This window comes from Peromyscus maniculatus, chromosome 3 (genome assembly GCF_049852395.1).
Source record: "Peromyscus maniculatus bairdii isolate BWxNUB_F1_BW_parent chromosome 3, HU_Pman_BW_mat_3.1, whole genome shotgun sequence".
In the NCBI taxonomy this organism is placed as follows: Eukaryota; Metazoa; Chordata; class Mammalia; order Rodentia; family Cricetidae; genus Peromyscus; species Peromyscus maniculatus.
This window is the reverse complement of record NC_134854.1, coordinates 132,886,405-132,913,787: the sequence shown is the minus strand read 5'-3', so window position 1 is coordinate 132,913,787 and position 27,383 is coordinate 132,886,405. Positions and strand designations below refer to the sequence as shown.

At 37.6% G+C, this 27,383-nt stretch overlaps 1 protein-coding gene across 2 annotated transcripts in view; it reads right to left on the bottom strand.

The window, feature by feature from the left end:
- Window positions 1-27,383, bottom strand: part of Grm7 (glutamate metabotropic receptor 7) — a 905,956-nt gene that overhangs the window by 778,158 nt on the left and 100,415 nt on the right. The gene's annotated exons all lie outside the window — the stretch shown is intronic.

Genomic DNA, 27,383 nt, shown 5'->3' with positions numbered 1-27,383 from the left:
TCAGGAGTAAAAATTTGGAAAAGGGAAGTGGTATATGAGACTAGAAATTAAGTCTAGGATGAGAATAGATTTTGCCCTTCCTATGGTAGCTGAAAGCATAGCAGTTAAAAACATGAGTAAGGATTTTCATACTGGCACTCACCCTTGTTGTACAACCTAAAAACTTATCCTACCACAATGAATGGGTTATTCATTTCCAAGAGGTTGAGAGCCTTAAAAGATTCCAGATTCATATATATTGTTTTAAAGCATCATCCAAAATATCAAACAGTAGAGAGAAAGTACAATTTCTTTTGTAATGGTTTGTCAGCCTTCTATCCTAATACAAGAATACCTTCAGATGAAATGTCATGGTAGAATATTACTTTAAATTCAGGGTATGAAAGAGACTTCTCAGCTGACTTGGAGAAACATGATATATTCTCCCTGCCTTTCTCCTTTGGAAAGCTTCACACTGTGCCTCCATTTTGAAGGATTTAAGAATTTCTATCCAAAAAAAAATGATTGTTTATAAACCACCATTAGAGAAAAATGATAGGCAATTGGGAGCTTATCTGTGAATATCTCAAGAATCAGTTTGGTCCTTTGGGATATATTGCCTTTGAATCATTTGCTTTCATGGCCTGTGAATAGTTCTATGTTTTGTTTGTGTAGAGATAATGAAGAGCCAATGATGGGTTATGATTCAGAGACAGATATATAAAATATAGACAGTTTGGAATTTACATTCCAAATGAAGATTTTAACAGCATAAAAGCTGATCTTTGGGACATTTACAAGTGAAAAAATAATTTTAAAACTTTAATCTTTATTGATATCAAGTGAAATGGGCAAAGTGATACAAAATAACATGACATTTTGGTACAGGGGAAAAACAAATGATAAGCATGTTTCACAGCTTGTACCTGGGATATAGAAGAAAACTGCCGATTCATCCCAAGTATAGTACTGATAATTAGAAAGACAACATCAACTATGAGACCCAGTACGAAGGTAAACATAGTGATTTGAAAATGATAATTCCTTAAGTGACTGAAAGGTATACCTGGTACCTGTTAATTACTAAAAGGCCATGCCATGATAAGCTGTAAAATGAGAAGGGACTCAGGTTCCCAAAAATGCAAGATAGACTCCAAGCCCAACTGTAGAGAGTGGAAATCATTGTGTGGGGTCCTATGACTATATATGATGGCTTCTACTTCTGTAGTTTTATGGTATTTCTGTGTGTACAAACACATGTCTCTGCATCCATATGTGCTTCTCATGCTTTTTCTTTGGCTATTTTTTTCTTCTGTTTGTTTGTTTTGTTCCCAGCTTGTTTTTGTTTAATCTTACTTTATTATTATTATTTAGAGGTCTCTTTGTTTTCTAAAGGGAGACAAAAATAGTATGGATTTGGTTGGGATGGGGGGAGATGGGTAGAACCTCACAGGAGTTGGGGGAGGGAAAAACATCATCAGAATATATTGCCTAAAACAAGCTATTTTCAATAAAAGAAAAGAAAATTAAAAAGTCACAATATGAAAGAAGTGATGTTTAACACTTTGTTCCACTGCTCCACCAGATCACAATCATGTTTCCACAGGTCAAACCTTAACCACCTCCATGATGTCTAAAATTCTCAGGACTCAATGTTCTACTCATCAAATACAAACCACTGTGACTTTTTAAATATGCTAATATAATCTCTTCCATTTCCTGTCAACCTCTCTGTTGGTATTTCATTACTCTGTGAAAATAATAGCCTCTGAGAAACTAGCAGGACCAAGCTAGGACTAGTTCTTGAGCTTCAGTTCCCCCCTCTCACTTTCTTGCCCCTCTTGAAGGCCCCTAGCTCACTTTTTACTAGACTTTTGCACTTGCTCTACTCTTTACCAGGAAACTACTTTGTTTCCTCATGCATATTTCAACCGACATGGCTCCTCCCACAGAAACGGAAGTCTTTTTGCACTACTATGCTTAGTATTATACTGATGCTTTCTGAAACTTTATCACCATTTCCACAGCACTAACAACTATTTTATTTACTGTTTATTTGTCATTAGAGCTCTCATGAAGGAAGTCACATTTTTTCGTCAGTGCTCTTGGGACACACATTGGTCACTGATATGCAGTAAATTCTCAAAAAACATCTCTGGGTAAGACAGAATAGAGACAAGAAAGTGAAACAGGTAATTAGAAAGGGAGGAAAAAGGAAAGGAGACTAGAGTGAAAGACACTAGAAAGGAAAAGAATCAAAAGAAAATAAGAGGCAAAACAATTCCTGAGCAGTAAAACCTTGTCTTATAAAAGAATCAGGATAAAACTTTGGAAAATACACCATTATCCCCTTCATTCAATTAGCATTTAAGAGCAAGTAACAAATGACAAATGCCATGCTGGTAAATGGATTATGAAGATGGAGAATGAAGAAATATCAGTTAAAATATCCCTTTCACTGATGAGAGAATGACAGTTGAAATAAAAGTCTCTACACTAGAGAAATGACTGAGTAGCTCAGAGCACTGGATACTCTTAAAGAGAAACTGGGTTCAATTCTGAGCACCCAGTTGAAGAGTCTCAACCATCTTTAATTGCAGTTCCGTAGAATCTGACGCTCTTTTCCAGCCATTGTTCATGTTGCATCAAATACTAGAATTCTCTGTTTCACTAGAATACCAGTAGATAGGGAACAATGGAAAGGAAAACGACCTTTTATCAGAAAATATAAACTCATACCCAGGTTCTGCCTTATATCAGCCATGTGTTATTGTGTAAGCCAACCCATCCCTCTGAGGTTCCTCCATTTCTTCCAAAATAACATGAAATTCGTGGGGGCACACCTTTTAGCAAAATGATGCTGGTAGAAATGGTATGAAAATCACACACTGAGAATGTGATGAGCAAAAAAGTCTTGGGATTTTATGCCTTTCCCATAGCAGGGCTCACATCTTTATGCTTTGTCTGAAGAAAAGGCTAAGGGATGGGATGGACTGATTTTTCCATAATGGCTAAATATAGGTATCAATTGGGCAAATCATATCCCTCTCAAACAATACTCCAATTTGGTAACAACATCACTCAGTCCCAATGGGAAAAGGTTTTTCTTTAATCCAGGCGTACCTACTAACAGTCTAATACCATAGCTTTCCTATGCTTCATAACCTGGCACATCTTCATATGATTGGATTATATTTATATACCTGAAAGATGGTATGCCAGTTTACTTCCACAAAATGCATGGAAACACAAAAAAATTACTACAATATCCACTCAAAGTCATACCAAGCTATGTGACATACTATGACAGATACTTTTAAAGTTGTGAGGTAGAAAAACAGATTCATGGAAGGAAGTACTTTATTTCTATAACACTGATATGGTATACTTGTTCATAATTACAATTCTATGCCTGTAGGTCTTTAGTGACCCATTGGTCTAGTAAATACCGATGCCATAAAAATCATGCAATCATACCTAAAGATTGTTACTGTAAGAGATCAGTGTTCCAGTATGTTGGGGGATACAAGTAAGCCTGAAGGATTATCAATTAAGGATACACTAATTGCTTTGATGAAGTAGTAAGCCTTGTGTGAATGGAGAGTCCCAACTGTTTTGTTCTCTGTCTGTTATATAATTGATGCAAACTTACAAAACAATAAGGATAGCAAGAGTTTTCCATATTCACTGACTTCATGCATTTATCCTTCTAAATTATAAGGACCTATTGCTTAACTACAAGTTGATATGCCAATATAACAATACATGTTTTCGTAAACACTGGGGAATACTTGGAGTAAATATCAGTATTTAAAGAATGCCCCAAAGACCTCAATGATCAAATGAGGATAGGAAATGGAAGACATAGTTTTAAGAATAAATGGTTCAAGTAATTCCTTGTAGGTATTTGAGGCCAGGTAGAGATGAAGAACCAGCCTGCTTCCATCTTGTACTTGAAAACCATCTTGTAGTAAAAAATAGATTCATTCATGTTTATGATTAAATCTGTTTTATCAAGGATTGGTCTATGCCTTACCTATAATCTTAAATATAAATGGTTCTGTACTGCCTGTTCTAGAAAATAGAAACAATGCCTTTGTTTGAAAAGGTTGTTATGATCACATTGTTATGATTAACTTGTTATGATCACCTTGCAATTGTGTCTTTGTTTCAGGAGGTTGCTATGACCCACTTATTATGCTTATGCTCTGCTTCTGTAACCCAGCCTATTTGTCTGCTACATATACCATTTGGAAAACCCCTACTCCTGAACTACAAAAACTCTTGTTGTCCCCATATCCAATGCTTATCTACTGAACCTTGCCTTAAGGAGAGACAGCCCCTGTACACACACAAAACAACAACAACAAAACAAACAACCTTGCTTGCTTGCTTTAATTTGGCCATGGTGACTTGGATAGGTAGTCTTTCTCCTTACCTTGGTGGGATTAATAGGCAGAATACTTGGCAAAATAATTCATGCTTGTTAAATGAGTTGGGCTCCTGTGAACTCTATCAAATTTATTTCTACTCAGGAGACTAAAAATTAATAAAAAGAAAGACTACTCAAGGGCCATCAGAGGGTAAAGTTTTAGAAAGCATGTAATGCAGTCAAGTCCATAAATGGGATTTTGTTTAAGAATGAGGTTCTTTTATCAGGCTTAATTTGTATAGGAACTGCATTCATTTACTAATTGTCCACCCAGAAAACAGGAATACCTAATGTCAACTTGAAAGTTTGTAGTGGACTGGCAAAACGGAAACTTTACATCTTAGTAAACCTTAAGGTCACTTGGGGGAATCTAGCTGGAACTGTTCTGCATCCTGTCTCCTTAAGGAGTAGCTCTCATAGTACTGGAAGCAACTATTTAACTGCCAAGGGAAAGAAACAATCAATACTCCTACTCAGCTGTAATCTCTACAAAAAATAATGGCCAGAATGGCAAGATATTTCAAAATATGCAACAGTGGCATTTATATCCAGAGACTATACAACAGCTACCTAGTTGAACTAAAGTCAGCTTAGTGAGACTTGTGTGAGATACTGTCAACCTAACCACTATCCCTGATAGGAGAGGTCATGGGCCCTAGATCACCTCCTACTATCACGTCACTAAACTAGTATAATTTCTAAGTCAATTCTAAATGCTTATTTTTATACCCATAGACAAGTGAAGCTCTTTTTGCCACAGAGGAAGATAATGACAGAAAACCACAACTGGTCAACATGCAAAAAACAAGTGATTGTTGAGTAGCCAGCACCAATTGTTGCATCTAGTATGCAGCCCTTGTGGCTAAGGCTCAATGATAATCTAGGTAGAAAGGGCAGAAAAATAAAGACATTTTAAGAACCAGAGGAACAGGGTAGCACATCTGCTTCAACATAGTGTCTTCTATACATGGTAGGAAAGTTGCATCCAGGAAATATCAACCATGTGGTTGTCTAAAGAGACTTAAAAATAGCACTCTCAATTGGCATCTCAATATGGATAGGAATATTTTCATAATGCTTCTCCCTGAAACAGAAAGCTCTATGCAGTTAATTGATCAACAAAAGTGTCTCGGTCTTCTCCAGAGATGAGCCTCCTAATTGGTTAGTCAGTCCCAAAAATATTAACCCTAAATACATAAGGCAATACTAAATGATCCCAGCAGGTTGTAGTTATATGGTGTGTATGTGTGTGTGTATGTGTGTGTGTGTGTGTGTGTGTGTGTGTGTGTGTGTTTAATAATTAAGTAATAAGAGCTCATGAATTTGAGAAAGAGAAGAGTGGGTCAGGGAAGGAATTAGAGTGATGAGGAGGTAAAAATTATATAAATAAAGAACTCCCATTAAATTCTCAAAAATTAGCCGGGCTGTGGTGGTGCACGCCTTTAATCCCAGCACTCAGGAGGCAGAGGCAGGTGGATCTTTGTGAGTTCAAGGCCAGCCTTGTCTACAGAGTGAGATCCAGGAAAGGAGCAAAGCTACACAGAGACACCTTGTCTCAAAAAACTAAAAAAAAAAGAAATCTCAAATATTATGTTTAAGGTTAAAAAATGGTTTCAGGTAATCTTTTCTTTTTTCATTTTACATACTAACCCCAGTTCTCCCTTCCTTGTCTTCTCTTGCTCCCCACTTACCTACCCCCTATCCACTCCTCAGAGCTGGTAAGGCCTCCCTTGGGGAGTCAACCAAGTCTGGCATACCAAGTTAAGACAGGGCCAAACCCCTCCCACCCTGCATCAAAGCTCAGCAAGGTATCCCTCTATATGGAATGGGCTCAAAAAGCCGGTTCAAACACCTGGGATAAGTGCTGATCCCACTACCTGGGGCTCCATGAACAGATCAAGCCACACAACTGTCACCCACATTCAGAGGGCCTAGTTCGGTCCCATTCAGGTTCCCCAGCTGTCAGTTCAGAGTCCTTGAGCTCCCAGTAGCTTGGGTCAACTGTCTCTATGGTTTTCTCCATGATGCTCTTGACCCCCCTTGCTCATATGATCCCTCATCCCTCTCTTCAACTGAACTCCAGGAGCTTACCCCAGCACAGCTCAGGTCACTGCATCAGCTCCCAATCATTTACTGGATGGGGATACATATTGGAAATGAAGAAGTTGAACTTTCACTATTTGCAGATGATATGATAAGCAACCCCAAAAATTCCACCAGGGAACTCCTACAGCTGATAAACACCTTCAGTAATGTGGTAGGATACAAGATTAACTCAAAAAAAAAAAAGAAAGAAAGAAAAATCAGTAGCCCTCCTATATACAAATGGTGAATAGGATGAGAAAGAAATCAGAGAAGCACCACCCTTTACAATAGCCACAAATAACAAAATATCTTGGGGTAACTCTAACCAAACAAGTGAAAGACCCGTCTGACAAGAACTTTAAGTCTTTGATGAAAGAAATTGAAGAAGATATTAGAAAATGGAAAGATCTCCCATGCTCTTGGATAGGTAGCATCAACATGGTAAAACATGCCATTTATAACAAAAGCAATCTACAGATTTAATTCAAACCCCATCAAAATCCCAACACAATTCTTCACAGATCTTAGAAGAACAATACTCAACTTTATATGAAAAAAAAGTGATATATAAAAATAGGCTATAGATATGATAGAATAAAAAGGTAGATTATTGAATCTACTTTTGAAGAGCAACAACTTGTTTGAAATGTTTTACATTGCTATGGATTTTAGTTTATTGATACAAATTTAAAGTTAATTTTGTTATACTGTGTGTATATTTCTACTCTTCGTTAAGGTATTATGTTTGTGCAGTTCATTTGAAATTGTAATGGATAATTAAGAAATAGATTAATAATTAATCATCTATGATAATCACACATAGTCATGTTAGTTAAGTTTTCTAGATATACATAAATATATTTCAGTTAGATAGATAATCTTCAAGTGCTTTAAAGACCTACAGAATATGGCACTTAAATGTTTTAAGAACTTAGACTTTTCTGGACAATGAGATGTATCTGCTCCTGGCCGCACCAAATACTTCAAGGAAGATGATGGGTATGGAAGACACTCTATATGGGATTTATCTTCTTCTTGGCAAAAATAGCCATTTGGGCAAGAAATTGTTTTTGCCTGGACTGCTTGACAAAATGTATCGACTGCACATGCAGGACCCATAGAAAGGTGACCACTGAACTTTGCAAGACAAGATGGTCCTTCATGTTCCAGCTTTGCAGAAGAAACTGCCAGACATTCCATAGGACACAGGAAGAAGTGACTGAAAGACTCTAGGCCTGTGGGCTGAAGATGGATGCCCCAACATTACAGAACTTTGGGTGACTGTCCAGGCAGCCAGCTGCCTCTGTCATTCTAGATTTTTGGAAGTTGCTTACAATGCCCTTCCTGTTTACATAGATAATATTTTATCCTTCTGAGGTCTTTGATGTAGTTTAAAACTAGATAGTTATAATTTTCCTTGGTTATGATAAAAGTTACATATGAAACTTTAGACTCACAAATATAGGAGAGATAGAATATTTTCTTTAATTTTACCAAATACAAATAGACTAGATATTATAACTGTAATTCTTGCTTCATTACTGCTCTATTATATGTAATTTTACTATGTTAAAGTTAAAACCTTCCTTTTTGAAAAAAAGAAAAGGGGAAGTGCTGTGGATGTCTTTCTGTATGCTGTGAATATGTGTTGCTCTGATTGGTTGATAAATAAAGCTGTATGGCCTATTGCAAGGCAGCTTAGAGGCAGGCGGGAAATCTAAACAGATAGAGAGGAAGAGAAAGGAAAGGCAAGATAGACACCGTTTGAAGAATCTGGATGCAGACATCCATGGCTAGGCCCCTGGTGGAGCACTGGGAGTCTAATTAGTGAGAAAGAGGAGGGTTTATATGAGCGAGAATTGTTGAAACCAAGGTTGGATAAAGCACAGGGAAAAATAACCAAATGAATGGAAACACATGAACTATGAACCAAAGGCTGAGGGGCCCCCAACTGGATCAGGCCCTCTGAATAGGTGAGACAGTCGATTGGCTTGATCTGTTTGGGAGGCATCTAGGCAGTGGTCCTGGGCTCGTTGCATGAATTAGCTGTTTGAAACCTGGGACTTATGAAGGGATGCTTGGCTCAATCTGGGAGGAGGGGACTGGACCTGCCTGGACTGAGTCTATCAGGTCCATCCCAGTCCTTGGGGGAGACCTTGTTCTGGAGGAGGTGGAAATGGGGGGATGGGCTGGGGGGAAGGGGAGGGAGGGCAGGAAGGGAGAGAACAAGGGAATCTGTGGCTATTAAGGAAAACTGAATAGTATTGTAAAATAAATTTTAAAAAAATGAAAAAAAGAAGAAAAAAAATAAAGTGCATGTTTAAAAAAAAAGATAGACACTGTGGGCCGCTGCCAGGAGAAGCAAGATGTAAAGGTATTGGTAAGCCACAAGCCATGTGGCAAAGTACAGATTTATAGAAATGGGTTGATTTAAGATGTAAGATCTAGCTAGCAAGAGGCCTGCCACAGACTACACAATTTGTAAGTAATATAAGCCTCTGTGTGTTTACTTGGATCTGAGCAGCTGTGGACCAGGCGGGTCATAGGAAAAAATTTCAGTTACAACCCAGGATAGCCAAAACAATCCTGTATAATAAAGGAACTCCCAGAGGCATCACCATCCCTGACTTCAAGATCTACAATAGAGCTATAGTAATAAAAAGAGTTTAGTTTTAGGTAATCTTATGGATAAGAATTATAACAACAGTCAGATGAGCAGTAGATGTCTAGTTTATGACATCTTAGGTATTCCTTTATAACCCTTAAAAATTATCTTTCTAAAAACATTAAAAAAGAGTGATCCTCCTGCCTACAAAGTCCCTGAAGTTTGCTTAGCACAGAGATTCTGGAAGTCATCTTTAGTGGGCTAAAGACAGATCATGCTTTATTCATCCTCAGGCTGGAAAAATCTTACCTGACTTTTCTTCTATTAAGATTTTGTCATATTTGTCACCCATTCTCATTGTTCCCTCTTCCGTAATTAATTGGCATTCTTTTATCCCAAATATTTTTTTTCATTTTTCTTTATTAAGAATTTTTCTACTCCCTCTACATACCACCCATAGATCCCACCTCCTCACTCCTTCCACTCCCCAGCTCTCCCTCCCAAGTCACCCCACATCCCCACATCCTCAGTGTGCTGAGCTCTGCTGACTATCCCAAACGTTCTTAAATGGTCAGGGATGTGTGAGGATTTTTAATTGGCTAGTAACTATAACTAAATTTTCCAGATTTTACAAACCTTCATTTTTCCATCCTGAGTGTAAGTATATAGATCAACAAGATGCAACATCTCAAGGGAAAACAGAAGCATTTGGTAATTATATATAATTTGAGTGTTTCCTATTCCATCTCTTTTCCTTCAGTAGCTAAGGTGAACAAGTCTATTCCTTAGCCTTTGTTGTAGAATAGAAACATGAAAATGTATGTTTATACAAAATCCTGTTTGTGTGTATTCTTATTTTTAGGAACATCTCAAACATATAAGCAATTCAATTGTCTTTAAAGGCTGAGAAAATTAGGATGAGTTGATAAACGTATAATGGAGTACTAAGCAAGAACAAATAGTAAGGTGTCTTTTTTCTCCAGGGACCAAGGCTATCAGGATGGAGAACAAGTCAAAAGTTGCTAATCAATTATTTGGTGGGAAGAATCTGACTATTAAATATGAAAATGATGAAGCATGTTTATGGTTAGCACTTTTGTTCTGTATCCCGATTCTGGTGATATTTGTCTGGAACCAGACATGTGTTAAGAGTCATAGAGTTATACCCTAAAGAAAATTTTAGAAGAAAAGTTAGAAAAAAATTGCAAGTATATCAGAGTTGGTTTTTATATTCTACATATTTCTCCCCACTGGCTTCCTTGTAGTCTCTATTCTAACAGACTAATGTACAACTTCAATGTATACTAAGCAGTAATGTCCTTTAAGACAGAAAACTGAGTTTCAGTACAATCAACCTGATAGTGGTCTTGTAGCTAGGGAATCACCTGGTAATGAGAGGACTCACTCACCTCCATAAATTGGGTGGAATGAGGCCAGGTAACTGTCATGCATTCTAGATTTTCCAGAGGACAATGGGCAAATTAATATGAGCCTCTGTATATAGAACTAAAGGCATGTCAGGGTCCTCACTTCAAAAATTTGAGCAGGGATGTAAGGATTCTATTGTTCTTTGAAGTTCACTATTCAACTTTAATTGCTGTAGAGAAATAGCCATACCAAAGACAGCTCAGAACTGGTGAATTATATAACATACCTAAATTTAGACCATACATAGAACTATATTAGAATTCTGAATCCAACATACTTTTCTTTATAAGAACACAAATGAAATATATATGAGTCAAACATTTATAACTTAAAATATCAAAAATATGCTACTCGGTTGTGAATTTGGTCCCACCACCCATCATGGTGTTGTTTAAACTTTATCTGCACTCTGTTCCATGGCCTACATAACTCTTATGCACTGTTTAGTGGGAATTCTATTTTTACTCTTCCACGCATTTCATATAACTTGATTCAATTAAAAGGAAAGTAAACCTTAGTTCAATTTCTCCAAAAGTATCCATTGAGCATAAAAATATCCCCTTTTAATGTAGCAGTTTGTAACTGTAATAGTTTTACCAGTTCATATTGGATAGGCCATGGGGGAGGTACCAACTTACTAAATCAAAAGATGTTCTAGACATTGCTTCCTTGCTATTATTTAGATTCATTTTCAGACTGCCTAATGTGAAATCTTTGGAATTTTTAGAAAAATCTTAAATCAAATAGTATATTATTTTGAATGATTTTATTTAAATCTATTTAATGTAGAGTTTTGCTAATCTATGGAAAACAGTTTGTCAACAATGCAGTTAAATATCTGGAAAGCATCTGATCTACCCTTACTCCTCAGATGTTCTTGGCTGGAGTGATGATTCTAAAAGTGGAGAACTTTCCCAACAGTTCCTTACTAAAGTAAGAAGGGTTATAGTGGAAGGATATGATGGTCATATGTCTTCCCTCTGGGGCCTCCGTTTCATCTTCTGTTACTATAAAGATGAATGAAGCTTTCCAGAGCATTTGGAAACCTGCCTTGCCAACTTGGAAGAATAATGCTAAGTGAATGTGTAACAGACACATGAGCTCTGGATTAATGTTTCCACTTGTTAACAAAGCCTTGTCAGTTATTTTTCAACAAGGGAAAATGTTCTAGAAGCCGTTTAATTTCCTGTCATGCTACTGTGTATTTCTGCAATGGAAACAATGTGGATAAGCTGCCCTCTCCCCACATAGAGGAAAGTTGAGGAGGGGTTCTCATTTTGCAATAAAATTTTGCCTAATCCAGATTCATTAGACTAAATAAGTTCTCTGTTGATAAAAATTATTCCAGAAAAGAGTGAAAATCTATGCCCAATCAGTGCCCAAAGCAATTTTGGGATCAAATAAGTAGGAAGGACTGCAATAGTAATTCACTGTTGTCCTACTGTATTAATTTTCTACTGTATCAAACATTAACACACACACACACACACACACACACACACACACACACACACACACACACACATTCATTATCTCACAGTCCTGAAGACTAGGGACCTAAAATAATGACAGTGCTCTAAATTCTCCAAAGATTCTGAAAGATGCTTCATGGACTTTCATTGGTTTACTGGCTCCAGGAGATCCTTGGCCTTATGTAACTCTTTTTCTGCCTCAGTCTTCTCATGAGCTTTCTTTCTCTGTGTATCTCCATCAGTGTCTGTCTTTAAAGAAGATTCATTGGATTCAGGGCCTACTCGGATAACCCATGATGATCTGTAATTAAGTCTGGAAGGACCCCTTTTATTGCTGTGAAAACTAAGTGTATTATCACATAGTGTAAATGTTAGAAAATGGACATTTCTTGGGGGTGGGACATTTAATATATCATGCTTGCTCACCTGTCAAAGAAATTCTGATATATTTACTGAGTAAAGATAGGGATTTAATTTCCATTTAAAATTTTCTAAAAAGTGTGTTTTTTTTCCTCAGAATGATTCTAGTAGTGACCAAAATACTTTCAGATAGGACTAGTGAGACTCCTAAAACAAAACAAAACAGCATCTTGGGGACTGAAAAGATGGCTCAGCAGTTAAGAGCACTTGCTTCTCTTACAGAAGACCCAGGTTCTATCCCCAGCATCCCTATGGTGGTTCACAACCAAATGTAACTCCAATTCCAGAGGACCTAATTTCTTCTTTTGGCCTCCACGGGCACTATGTGAACATGGTCTTTTACATAAAGATTAAAAATATACACAGAAAAATCGCCGGGCGTTGGTGGCGCACGCCTTTAATCCCAGCACTCGGGAGGCAGAGGAAGGCGGATCTCTGTGAGTTCGAGGCCAGCCTGGGCTACCAAGTGAGCTCCAGGAAAGGCGCAAAGCTACACAGAGAAACCCTGTCTCGAAAATACCAAAAAAAAAAAAAAAAAAAAAATATATACACAGAAAAATCATACAAATTTAAGAATTCATTTTCTTGAGTCACCAATGTTGAACGTAAGCCTAGTACTTCATCACATTTATATATTTACTACTATTAGCACCTCTTTGACTGTCTACACTTTGATGCATTTTTGAAAAATCTGCTAAATATATACTGCATATTCCTTTGCATTTGAGGGAAGAAAGCTTAGCTTGATTGAAAATCATACTACTGGTTGCTCGGTTGTCTTACTTGTCCATGCCATATTTCATGAATGTGATTGTTTCCCTCCAGTTAATGGTGCCTCACTGCCAACCATAGTTTGAGTTATTTCATTCTTTTGTGATTTTATACAGAGCAAACGTGGGAGGAGGCATAGTAATGCATTGTGAAACAGATAGTTTCTTTGGTCCTGTAACTTCAGGACCTATTTCAATCATTTATGGGAGAGAAAATCCACACAGCAGTGTAGCATCAGCCATTATACATACAAGTACACTATCCCAGTACAAGATTGAGAGTGAGGATATGCTGTAGCTAAGCTATTGTTTCTGGGAAGACCACGTCTAGTCTTCCTTGCAAGACTGTGGTGCTAAAGAAGCAGGTGGTAGCAGCTGAACCTCAATTCCTTGGGCCTTCCGTTTTAGTCAGCAATTGCACCATGACTCCTTCCTGGGTGGCCAACTACTGAGGGAAGATATGCATCATCTTTCTTTAATAGAATGATGGAGTCATTCTGGGAAGTAACTATGTAGTCCAGGACCCAGAATTCTACTTATTTCATGTCACGGCCTCAGGTTCTGTCCAGTCTCTATTGACTATATTCAGAGGGTCGTAAAATAGACTTTTGAAAACAAGCAATGTGGAATATATGAATTAAAATGAGCAGATCTTGATGGCCTAAGACTGGAATTGTTCTTGTTGCTATTACTATGCTTTCAAATAGTGCTAGAATTCATGTTACTTAAGGATGCGGTGGCGGGACATAAAGATTTTGTTTCAGAATACTTACAGAGTATGAAAATTAGAATGCTGATTTTTTTAAAAAAAGGAAATCATAGATGGGGAATTGATATTGAGAATGAGACTATTTCCTGTAAACCACTGTCCAATACAAGAATCAATACTGTTAGCAATAATTTCAGAATTGGGGCATAGGCAAGTGAAAAAAAAAACCCTAAAAGGTTTAGTCTTTATTTGGGGGGGACATACACATTAAATGATGAGGACGAATAAAGAGGTTTTAATATTAATAATTTTAATTGAAAAATGGCAATGAGGACTGTCACTAGAAGACTAAAATGTATAACTTCCCACTTAGACAAGTTTTTCTGAAATCCGATTTTCAGTTGGGTGACAAAGTTCTTGTTTATTGGTGAGAAATTGAGTGAGATTTTTTAGAGTGAATTTTAATTTCCCTGAAGGAATTTATTTAAAAATTCCTCTCTTTATTACCACTTGTAGTAAAAATGGTGCTTCTTTCCATGGTCAATAAACATTGACTAACTGAACGGTGTTCAGAGTGATGCTTCCGTTGGTATAGTGCAGAAGCTACAGCAGAGGAGCAGAACCAGCGACCAATGGAACGAAGGGGACCAAGGACAGGGAAAAAACAGACTAGACATCTCAAGGAGACACCAGACCACACACAAAAATTCTTCTGGTTTTCTATAAACATAGAAACTCAAGTTACAGACTGCCTTCCACATTTTAACATTATCAGTAGATTTTTGAAAGCAAATGAGCACCTGATTCTGTTCTAGTTTCTGATCACATGGTCACCATGTGCCTGCTGTGATGAGGTTACTTTACCATCCCTGTTCCTGAAGAGTTCTCAAAGAATCATAATTAGAGATTGAGAGGTACTTGTGAGAGTGTCTTTTCAAACCGTGAGTGCTCAGTGTATTAGATTAACAACCATGTAAAACCAGTCTTAACATAAGTTTTAAAAGGAAAGATGTGATGGTGTGATGGTACAGGCTTATAACCCTCATTCTCTGGGACAGAAGCAGGAGGATTGCTATGAGTTCTAGGCCATGTTGGTCTATATACTAACCCCTCCTCTTGCTCTCTCTCCCTCTCTCAAAGAGTAAACAAATAAAATACATAGAAGTAGGAAAATTAAAATAAAATGCATTATGATAAATGAATTAGTACAAAAGTAAATATCAGAGAACATTATATACATATATATATTTTTGCTGTTTTTACTATTGTATACATCTCTCTATCTGTCTGCCTGTTGCCTGTCCATCTACTTATCATCTATCTATCTATCTATTTATCTATCTATCTATCTATCTATCTATCTATCTATCTATCTATCTATCCAATTATCTATATATGCAAATAAAACAAAAAGCATTGTTTAAACTTCAGTTTTGGTAATATGTATGCATACATTAGCATGTTTGTTTCATGGGTTGTGAAATGTCATAAGGAGAATCTTGGAGAAATAAAAATTGTGTTACTTATATCCATTGCTGTGATAAAATACCCAATAGAAACAACATATGGGAAGTAGGCCTTATGTTCTTCATGGTATCAGATAGATTTCAGTCCATAGTGGTAGAAAGGGTATGATGGAGTTCAGGATGAAGGGAATGTGCTGCAGAGATTTTTCACATAGTAAACCAGAAACCATAATTAACTAGACTCTATTCAAAGGCACACTACTATGGAACAACTTCCCCGAGTCAGACCTACCTCCTGACACCACCATAGCCTTTCAAACAGTCCTACAAGCTTGGGACTGAACATTTAAAAGAAGAATGTGGGAGAACATGCCAGGTGCAATCCATAAATCTTTGTCTAATTCCTACATGTTGATAGGCAGAGTTAGAGACCTTGAGTGGGGAAGTGATTCCCCTAATCTCATACTGTGAGGTTATGGGAAAAATAGAAGTGAATCTTATATTACATCCCCCTTGAAGCAATCTCTTATTACAGCCTTCTTTTGGAAAGGAACTGAAGCTAAACAGTTAATTTATCTTATAGTTTGCATCTAGAAAGTCAGTCAAAGATCCATGTGGATTGAGCCTCTGGAGGTGGAACCTTTGAATAGGTGGGTTATAGTCAGGGCATCTTGAGTTCCTGAAAGTGTCCCCTCAAAGAGGATTGTGGAACATTGGTATCCTTCCCACCCATGCTTCTCAGCCACTCTGAAGTCAGCCATTTTTCCCTTTCATATGCTGTCTGTCATGATGGCTGCTTCACCACCTGCACAAAAGCAGCTGTGCCAATATACTATGAACTTTAATCTCTGGAAGCATGATATAAAATGAGCCTTCTCTAACAGCTAATTAGCCTAGGTAGTATTTATTACAGTAACAGGAAAATGATCACAGACTTTTTGATCTTCCAGGGAATAATGTGAGAGATTTTGGTAGATTTTAATCTGATAATTTATCATTGTTTCTCCAACTCCAGGTTCTTTTTTTTTAACCAAGTTCTCTGCTCATGAACATTTACCGAGGGCAGAGCAAACCATGAGCTACTCCACACGTTTCCACATTGCAACCACACACCCTAAAGCCACACACCCGTTATCCCCTAATGCTATGCTCTATTTGTGCATGGCGTCCCATGCTTGTTCAATAAATCCTCTAGAAATCTGTCACCATTTCCTCCTGCACTGTGGCATCTGCCTCCACTAGATCCATCATATCCCTGTATACATATAAGGAAATATATTCCAGTGTGTCACCCAAGCACAGCCTATGAAGTTTACTTCTCCCACCACCATCACTGTATTCCCTTTGTCTCTATCCTGAAGAATTTAAATGAGTCACAAAATTTGATTCATCTCTCAGATAATTCTCATCCTCATCTTACTAACAGATAGAATCTCTCTCCATCTCCTGCCCCCCATCTCTTCCCTGCCCCCTCTTGCTTTCTCGTACATGGTGCATATGTGGAGGTCAGCACACAACCTTGGATTTAAGCTCTCATATGTCTTTGATTTTTTGTTTGGGACAAACTCTCCCCTGTCCTGGGACTTTAACAAATAGGCCAGGATAGTTAGCTCTGAGCTTCCAGGGATATATCTGAATCTCTTCCATCTAACCCTTGCTGAGATTGCAGGTCCAAAGAACTGTGCACAACTTCCATACAGGTTCTAGGAATCCAACTCAGATCTTTGTCAGGTAAGACATCTTCCCAGCTGAGAAAGTAGCTGCCTCAAAACCTCCCTTTTACCTAGATTCCAGGACATCACTTTCTCTTTTGTTCTTTTCTCACAAGAAACTATTTCTCAGAAGACTTCTTTGTGGCCACCTCATTCTATGAGCAACTTGATGTGGAATTCCTATGATCCATCCTCACACATCTATTTGAATGCCAGACACATTCCATGGTTAACCTCAACAATCAGATGTTCCAATGATGCCATGTCTTCTTCTAAAGTGAGACTCATGGAGGAACCTCTAACACATTTTGTGGTCAATTATCTTCTCGATAATATATATATATATATATATATATATATATATGCATATTATATTATCATATATATATATATATTAGAATGATGAATTGATGATTCCATTATGTTTCTTCCAATTGAGATCTTGATATTTCCCCATACCCTGCCCTCAATATCCCCACCCCCAAGCATGTTTTTGTGCAGACCATCTTCTCCAATCTCTGTAAACAGCTCTCCTTCCAGATGTTTAAACTGAAGAAGCCATGGAATTGTCCTTTCTTATTCTTAACTCATAATACACATCCTCTTCCTTGGAAAATACTTCTAACTTATGTGCATCATAGAATACAATCATTTTATTTAAAACTTGAAGTATATGACCCTGTCTGAACCACCAGCTCATACCTCCTGAATCACTGTACATCTGTGTAATTGGGTTCTTTGACAGCTCTACACCCTCTGGCAATCTGTTCTTAATACACAAGACAATCATATCATGTCCAGCCCTGAACACATTTCTACAATGGCTGTACCTTTCATCAATAAAACACATGTCTTTAACATAGCGATGAAAGCTCTACATGGTCTGTGCCTTTGTTATCCTTGTGTCTGTCTCTTTTCACACAGCTTTTCTTCACTCTAACCACATGTAACTCTTTGCTGGTCCTTGAAATTTTAGACAATGCCCACTCAGGGCCTTTGCATCTGTTGTTCTTTCTTTCTCATTCCCTGCCCAGTAACCCTAATGGGTTGTGTAACTACCTTGCTATCCAACCCAGGTTTCACTGTATCAGTGAGATCTGCCTTATTCAAGTGAATGAGTGTTATTTGGCAATGATGATAATAATAATGATGAAGATAAAACAATAAAACTTCAGAGCATCTGTACCTTCTCCAGTGGTAACTGTGCTGGCTTGTTTTTACCTTCCTTTATTCCTTATGGTTGATATATCCTATATTCCATTTCACAGAGGAGGAAATTAAGGCTCAGATTACTTCAAGATCCTCAACTAGTAAACAAAAGAAACTCAAACTAAAACTTATTATTTGATTCTAATTCAAATCCCAAAATATTTTGTATACAGGTCATTCTGTGGCAGACACATTAATGCATCTCTGGGATTCTCCTTTGAGAATTGACTTGTGTTTCTGCTGTGAGAAGTATGGTTTGCTAAAGGCTTCACCTATTATCTGTAAAAGGGGTCCTTGCAGCTTTTAAGCTGAGATCATGCTGCTTTGGGGATCAGTGGATAAAGAAGACAAGTCATTTCTCTCTGTTACACAGTGATTGCTTTGCTCCAGACTTCTCCATTGGCCTGGCAAAGACCATCCCTTCTAAGTTACAGTACAGTCCTGCATCCTCTTTTTGCTTTTGTAGGCTTGTTCCCAGTAAGTGTTTTATATAATAATCATCATTTCAGCTTTTACTTCCCAAGAGAATCCAAACTAGTATCAAACGTCATCCAAGGACTACAAGAAATGACATCAGATGAAAGCAAGGGAAGGAAAGGACCATTTCCACACAAAATCACAGTACATTTCTTAGAAGTCCAGCAAGAGGGAATTGCTTATTTCCTTACTAAAAGACTCTGAGTTGTGGAAAATCAGAACTCTCTCAATATGGTAAACCCCAGGGTGGCAGAGGTTTGTAGATGGGCCCATGTGTTCAAAATCAAATTCAGAGAAAAATCACAGGGTTCTGCCATATAATTTGAATGCTTTCCTGCTTTGCAATACCAGGCACATTCACATTAAAAGGTGATGAACAGTATTTCCTGTTCTGACATCATTGCAGTGAGAAATAGCACTAAAACAATGAACATAGCTCTCAGAAATTTTCACTGATGCTCAGCTCACTTTGTTATATGCTTATGTGAAATGATTACAAATAGACATGTAGCTATCACATATAATTGGTAAAGTGATTGCTGTATAAAAAAGACAACCTGAGATTGGATTCTCAGCACCCATGTAAAAAGCCAGACACAAGGGATTGTGCCTATAGTGTCAGGGCTGGGGAGGTGGTAACAAGAGAAGCCCACAGCTTGCAGGCCAAATAGTCTTCCTATTCAGTAAACTCCAGATTCAGCAAGACATTCCATTTCCAAAAATGAGGTATGAGGGATGGAGGAAAGGCTTAGCAGTGTAGACCACTTGCTGTTCTTGCAGCAGACGAGTGATGGATGGCACTTCCCACAGTGGGTTGGGCCCTCGTACACAAATTAGCAATCAAGGAAAATATCTCCACAGGCATGCTCACATACAAATATGATGGAGGCACTGGTCTCCTCTTCTGAGATATGTTGAAATGACAACCAAGGTTGGCTATCACACTAGTATACTAAACTCAACTGGTTAGCAACACAGACTGCTAAACACACGGTGAAAAGAACATCATGGAAACACTTTGGTGGAGTTTGAATTGGGTATGATATTCAGAGAGCTACCAGCTCCCTTTGTCATGTGGGATCTGATGGCTATACTGAGGTTGTACAGCAGACATATCTTCCTTTGTGTGACTTGCACTCTAAAATATTCACAGTAGGTGACTAGTATGAGGTAGGCAGCTCGCTCTCAAACGACCCAGGAAGAAAATTTATTTGACCTAGTCATGCAGGTATAATAACAGCTTGATCAGTCACTTACTGAAGATACAATGGCTGCTCCATAAAATGGTAATGTGACACTGTAACCATCTTTATTTGCATAAGTGCACTATGATGTTCCTACAGTGAGAGAATGGACCAACTATGCTTCTCAGAACTTACTCCCCTCATTAAGAGGTGCAGACCATGCTTGTAACTTTTCTGCAAGGTAGCAAGTGTCTATTTCAAAGTAATGAGGGACATAATAATGATGATAGAAAAAGTGACACAGTCATTGGCATTTCATTTACTGTTGCTCGAGAATGGTAAGGTAGCCTGCTTTTAAGCATATATCCTATTAGGATCTCTTAGCAATGACTCTTATTGTTATTTTGATGGTAGTTTGTTTTAAACACAGTAATTAGCTTTGAAGATAAAATAGCAAGTTTGCACACAGTGATTTCGCTGGGAGGCCTAGGGAGGTCTGGTTTGATGGGTTAACAGGCCCTAATTACACCCCAGTATCTTAGACATGAGTTCCAACCTATAGATAAGAAGAGAAAGCCTTGGGCTTGAGTAAGGAAGGTGACTTTCTGAGCTGGTAGATGTCCTGAGCCAAAAGAGTCTAGGAGCCTGGTGGAACTAAGTGCATTTTTCTCTCTTTCTCCCTTCTTCACCCTCTCTTCAACCTTTCCTTTTCTCCTCTCTCCCCACTCAAAGTGTCTATAGATACAATCTTTTTTATTTAAAAAAAAAGTACCATTTGGAATAGTTCACTTTAGTTCAAGGGGCAGGAGTGGGGTTCATATGAAGGAAATGCTTATTTGTCTTCACACCTTAGGCAGGAGAAAATTGCTTCCAATCCTATACCAGAAAAGCTGCACTTGTGATTTACACATTCTCAAGGTGGCAGGAAGGAAACAAAAGGTGACAATATCACTCACACTTAATACTCTCCCTGGTAGCTCCCTTGTATTCCAGGAAAATACAAAGAACCAATTTGATTTGAGGCTGGAAGCCCATTGGACTCCCAAGCAAACAACTATGACACCTGATCACCAAAGGTCTCAAACTGACTTGAGTGGAATTCCCAACTTCCACAGGACATGAGATGAAGTTAGGATGCCTTCTTTGAACATCTTAAGAACTAATCCATTTACTTCATCCTGGCACAGTCATTGTATATCTACTCCTGCATGTTAAGAACACATATTTCCCAGCTTCAGATAGTCACAAGCTCTTTCACATATCCTAAGCAGCAAAGGAACCATAGTGGGCGGAACATGGGACTGAGAGTCATGGAGGCTTGGGTTCAAGTCAATATCCACATATTTACTAAATATATTTACTAAGTGGGAGCTTAGAAAGTGGAACTGACCTCTCTAAATAGTGTTTTCATTTTTCTAATGGAGATAATGATAACTATCTCCTATTGCTATGTGAAGCCAAAAATAGAAAATGCAGCTAAATGTATCATGTATCTCTCAGAACAGCAATATGTATGTATGACCTATTTTACTCAGGAAGATGTAGAAAATATTTATGACATTTAATACATACTATCCAGCCTTCCTATCCTGAGGTCAAATATCTACACATGCTAGAAACAAAAAAAAGCAAATATAGGGCTATGCTAACAAATTTACCTATGGCAACACATGTGCATGTACACACACACACACACACACACACACACACACACACACTCACACTCACATACTCAAAAGTTATTCACATTCTACAAAGTGACACCATCCACCCTGGAGATGAAAAGGTAGGGATTCATTTGAACACTTAATTTTAAATAAATTTCAAATAAAAATTGAATGTGTCCTCAAAAGAATTAGGGGATTTGACAGTCCTGGATTGTCCTACATAACAGCACATGCTTTTAGTGGATGTATAGAATGAGTCCCTTCTGCCAAGACCCTTGCTTTAGGATAATTTTCATAAATTCCTACAGCTAAAGGAAGAGGAACTGTCTTCAGTCAGATTCTCTAAAGCAGAAGGTAAAACAAAATTTCCCCAAGAGTCAAAGGAGTGTAAAACCCCAGCTATTTCTCTTAGGGGGTACAAAAGGAAAACAAAGTAGGTAATAATGATAAGTACAATGTGCCATAATAGAACATCCAGACATATAGCTTATATTTAAAGAGCTACTTTGGGCAATCACACAATGCACCTTCTAAATTCATAGCTGCCTTCATTCCCTTAACAGCATAGTCAAACAGCTTTGATTATTCCTTTTTCATAGTCATATACTGTATTATAGGATGAACTGTGTTCCTCAAATTGGTATCAATCACACTCCAGGGCAAGCCCCATGCCAAAGAATAGTTGGTCAATACAAAGCTGACTCCATGGCTTTTTGTTTATGTGTTTGCTTTTTGCTTTGTTTTGGTATTTTTAATTTTTTAAGGTTTGATAATTTTTACTTTCACTCATTATTATTTTTGATTCTTTTTGAGAGAGTAAAAGATAAAATTGGGAGGGTGGGAAGGTGAAGAAGAACTGTGAAGAGATGGGGGAGAGGAAAGAAGATGATCAAAACATATTGTATAAAAAATTAATTTTAAAAGGTATAAAAACATGATAAAAGATACTGGAAATTCTACTTCATCCACTCTTTATCAAATAAGATCTTTTAAAAAACATCAAAATAAAATAGAGTCTACAAAGTAAGCCAGTCACTGCGCTGCATGCATTCACATGCATGCTATCATTTAAGCAATTTGAATTCTCATACTGGTTTAGTAAAGTACTGATGTTATTCCTCATCACAGGCAACATACTTAATGGTGAAATGCTCTGGACCCCTTGGGCAATGGTCACATAAATCATGAATGGCAAAAACAAAATGTACATAATCATCTAAAACTAAATCTCTACTTCAATACTCTATCATCACCATATGTTGACTCCCATCAACTTCATTTATTAATAAATACAGAAACAAAATCCCTCTGATATTGTTGATCAGTGATTGCCATGATTTCCCATAGCTAGCTTTAAGCATATTACCTTAAACCACTCTTGTCTTTGACCCATCTTCTGTTATGGCAAAATCTAAAATTTTCCAATACATGCATGGATCTCATAATCTATGTTGAATTCATATATGGGTTATGATATTTATTTGTATGTTTATTTATGAAAAAACGTAGTCCAGCCTGGCTTCCAATGTGTGGCTGGTCATCCTCACTCACAATCCCCAGTGTAGGAACTGCTAACTTAAGCCACAGTGCTCAGCTGCAGGTTTGGATTTTTTAACAGTGTCTTTGTAGGTGGGTAATTGGAAGAGAGGGAAATGGGATTATAAGATCTTGAAAGAATTGGAACTAATAATAAATTTTGAAAGGATTACCAGTTAGTAAAATCTGCCTTTTTTCTCTTTGAAGGAAAAGCAAATATAGAATTACAGTGCTCTTGTTACTAGCTGGAGCACCAGAAATCCCCCATCTTAGACTCTCTCAGAGATGCTGGCCCAACCTTGCATCCACCCATCTTAGTTTTCCTATTTAAGATGATTTGATTTTGATATGCAAAAGAGAATAATCAAATGTGAGGGAAGATTATATTGTCACAACACCTTCACCTCCTGCCTACTCTAATTATCTGGTCTGATAGAGAAGGAGATTAAAACCATGCTATCAAAACACATAAAATGTATTCCACAAGTACAAAAAATTTCCTGTGTCTAGCTAGAACTGGTGGAGTCACTGTAAGTTATTTATCATACTTGGGAGAGAACCTAAAAGGACCCTGAACATAGCCAGTGGTGGCATTTATGTGTAATGCTTGTTAGGCATTCCAATAAAGTAACTTTGTACTCCTGAACAAAAATTTGTTCAGGTCATCATCGTGAAAATATAGGGTGTGGCTTTGAGGATAATTAGAAGACTACATCTCATAAGTGTGGCTATGTTTTTGAACATTAATATTGTTTATGAAGATAGAGCTAGATTGCTTATCTCTTTTCCCCATATATAGGTAGGAGATCCATGCATGGAAGCACAGTCCAGTTAACAAGTGCAGAATGCTGTTTATCACTGAGAAAACACTGAAAAGAAAACAAATCTTTTGCAGGGTGAAAATTGTTTGGGAGAAAATTAAGAGTAATCAAAGATTTTAATTTGATAAGGAATCATCTTACCTGGGATGTCAGGTGCAAATAGGAAATGAAATTGAAATTTCTCAGAATAAAATGAAAGGAAGAGAGAGAGAGAGAGAGAGAGAGAGAGAGAGAGAGAGAGAGAGAGAGAGAGAGAGAGAGAGAGAGAGAGACATCATAACAAAGACAAGACAAGGACTATTCTGAAGCAGGATGATTTAGGATGATTTTGTGCTATTGTAGAACTGGCTTTCAATGTGCTTCTCTCAAATGGTAAGGACCATTAAGCAACTTGTGCAGGATATTGCCATTGCTGAGCATATTCTTTTTCAGCTTTTGACCAGTCCAATTCTCTTCATACTCATTTGATTTCAACCAAACTGACAAGCTTCCAACAAAGTCTTGCATAAGCATGGAACAACCCCCATAAATCAGAGCCATAAATGGAAGCTCCCTTACTTTTTGCTTATATCTCTAGGCACATTTGTACTATAATGGCTTCCTCTATGATACATTAGGGTACATGTAATTACAATAGGGTCATTATTTTCTCCTGATTTTTAGCACAGAGCCCATAACACAGGATACTCAACATACTCAACAAATATCAGCTGGATGTCTTGTATTACTGTAATATGGGAAAAATAGGGAGAGTCTGTCCATATTTACATTCCCTATATCTTCTTATAATGGTGTATAAAATCTTACCGTCTTCAAATGCATCTCTGCCTTACAATACACTGTTCTACATTCAGTTGAAATATTATGGCTTTAATAGTTACTTGTCAGTCAATAGAGATTAGGGAGAGGGACAGTGAGGGAAGCTGGAAGGGGACTGGAGAAGAACTGTTATCTGAGTAAAGGTGGATAGAAGGGATAAGTTCTATTGGCATCTATAGTTCAGAACAATTAATCATAAAATTTATTTAAATATAAAATAACAGAGTTTGAAAGTCCCAAGCATAAAGAAATGTGTTCAAGCAACTGGAAATACTAGCTATCTTGATTTGATTTGATCATTACACAAAATATTCATTTATCAAATTATATGCTACACAAATTATATGTGTACAATTATTATGCATTAATGAAAGGTAAGACAAAAATATGTGTAGCTTGTAACTTTGATTTTTAGAATTGGAAGCAAAAAATAGACAATATAAGTGAGAGGAGGCTATAAGGGAATGAGGACGGTAAAATACGTGGAATATAAAAGAGAACAAGTGACTGCTAGGAGCGGCAATGTTTAAAGAGGAATGGGGTTGGTGTTTGGTGAGAAGATGGGGTATGGGAAAGACTAAACCAAACTAAGTCTGAATGAAGAAGTCACATGGAAACCCATTATTTTGTAAGCTAATTAAAAATCATATTTGTAAAATGATTTTGAAAAGTGGTACCATGCATGAGTTAATAAAGCTGATCACAGAAGTCACGGGTTATTAAGCAAAATATCCCAGTTCAAGATGTAGAACTCCTTGAGATATCAGCCAGGAAGGCTCTAGTATCCTCTAAAATTCTATAGGTTATGGCCACTGACCTTGACTGTCTATCAGAACTTTATTGTAAGACCCTATTTCTGAAGATATCACACTCTTTGGTTACAGAATAGAAAATAATTATGCTGACACCGAGTTAGAAGCTTCCTCACTGAAGTTGGTTAGTGAGCAGCTGGGGAAAAGTCAGCAATGGTCTTCTCCAGCTTTGGAACTTGTGTGCTAAAATCCCAACTTGTCAAGCAAGAGGTACTTACTGGTGCAATACTTGGACAACAATTATGTGGCTAATTGATTTCTGGTTGGCTCTGAGGCTCATGTAAGAGGAAGTCCATGCCTGGTATTATAGACCTAGCTAAAGACCAATGAATGGGGACACAGCAAGCACTAAGGATGAACCTATTACTCATGTTTTGCTGAATGGACACACGGTCATACTGCCACGTAAATGTGTATATTTATTCCCATATATTGCCGTCCTCAGCCTTGATATAAGTTTCTTTTCATACAAATGGCAGTTAAGGCGAAGATTGTTATTTTATCAAAGTGTTAAGGACAAGTCACTGTTGGGTGCTCAGCACTAAATAGCACACCAATAATGTCTCCTACACTGCTCAGAACAATGACAAAATGACTGTAAGATTTGATCATGAGGAGAGATCATGATATGGTCATGGCACTCATGAACTACTAGCTGCTAAAGCTTACTTCCTTGAGCCTGTATAGACCTAAGTCTCTCAACATAGAGTCATAGGTGGAGAGGGATTCAAGGGGCCCTGCACAATACATGTTAAAGGTTGATAGAGCAAAATATTGCATACAGAATCTGGAGCTATGTTGGGAGAATCCATGGAGGCAATTTAGAGGTATGACATGATGGGTTTTAAATATTTTAATTGGTAAGATGAAGCAGTTTAATGACATTGTGGTGTTAGAAACATTTTTAAAGCAGAAAAGGTCTTTCATGTATCATATATCTTATTATTAGCAAAACCTGACATGCACAGTAGAGCCTTATAAAAAGGATCATTGTTTTCTTATCAGTACAGAGTGTTGCATTAATATTAGTGGTTATTTAATCGCATAAATCATACCATTACTGTAAATAAGAAAGGGAAAAAATGCTACCAATCAAACTACAACCCACCTAGATGGTATGCTGCCTGACAATTTAAAAATATGTGTGCATGTATGTTAGTTCATTTCCTGTTACTGTATCTAGAGATCACAAGCAAGGTCACTTATAAAGAAGAAAAGCTTCTGAGTCCTAGTACTACAAGCAGTGACTGAGAAGCCATACCAAGTCCATTTGTTATCCTTATTTTTCCTTTGATCAAATACCTGACAAGACCAATGTAAGGACAGTTTGATGGTATGACACTCCTTCATGACAGGGACTACTTGGTTGCAGGGGTATAAGGTAGTTAGACAGATGGCACCTACAGTTGGAAGCAGAAAGAGATAAATGCCTTTGTTTACCTGACTTTTCCCTACTTATTGAATCTTTAACCCATAGGATAGCAGCACCCACATTCCAGGTAGGTCTTTTTTCCCCAGTTAAACCCTCCTGGAAATGCTCTCATGAAGATATGGAGAGATACATGTTGCCAAGGTGATTCTAAACTCAGTCAAGAGAACAAATCTAATCATTGCACAGATTGAAGTCTCTTTCCAGTGGGGACTCTTTTGGTGTCCCTGGGAAGCACAGAGAATCACACGGAGAGAGAAACTGAGCTAGTCCTCTTGTTATATAGAATGTTTCTTAAGTGCCAGCTCAGCTCTCTCTCTCTCTCTCTCTCTCTCTCTCTCTCTCTCTCTC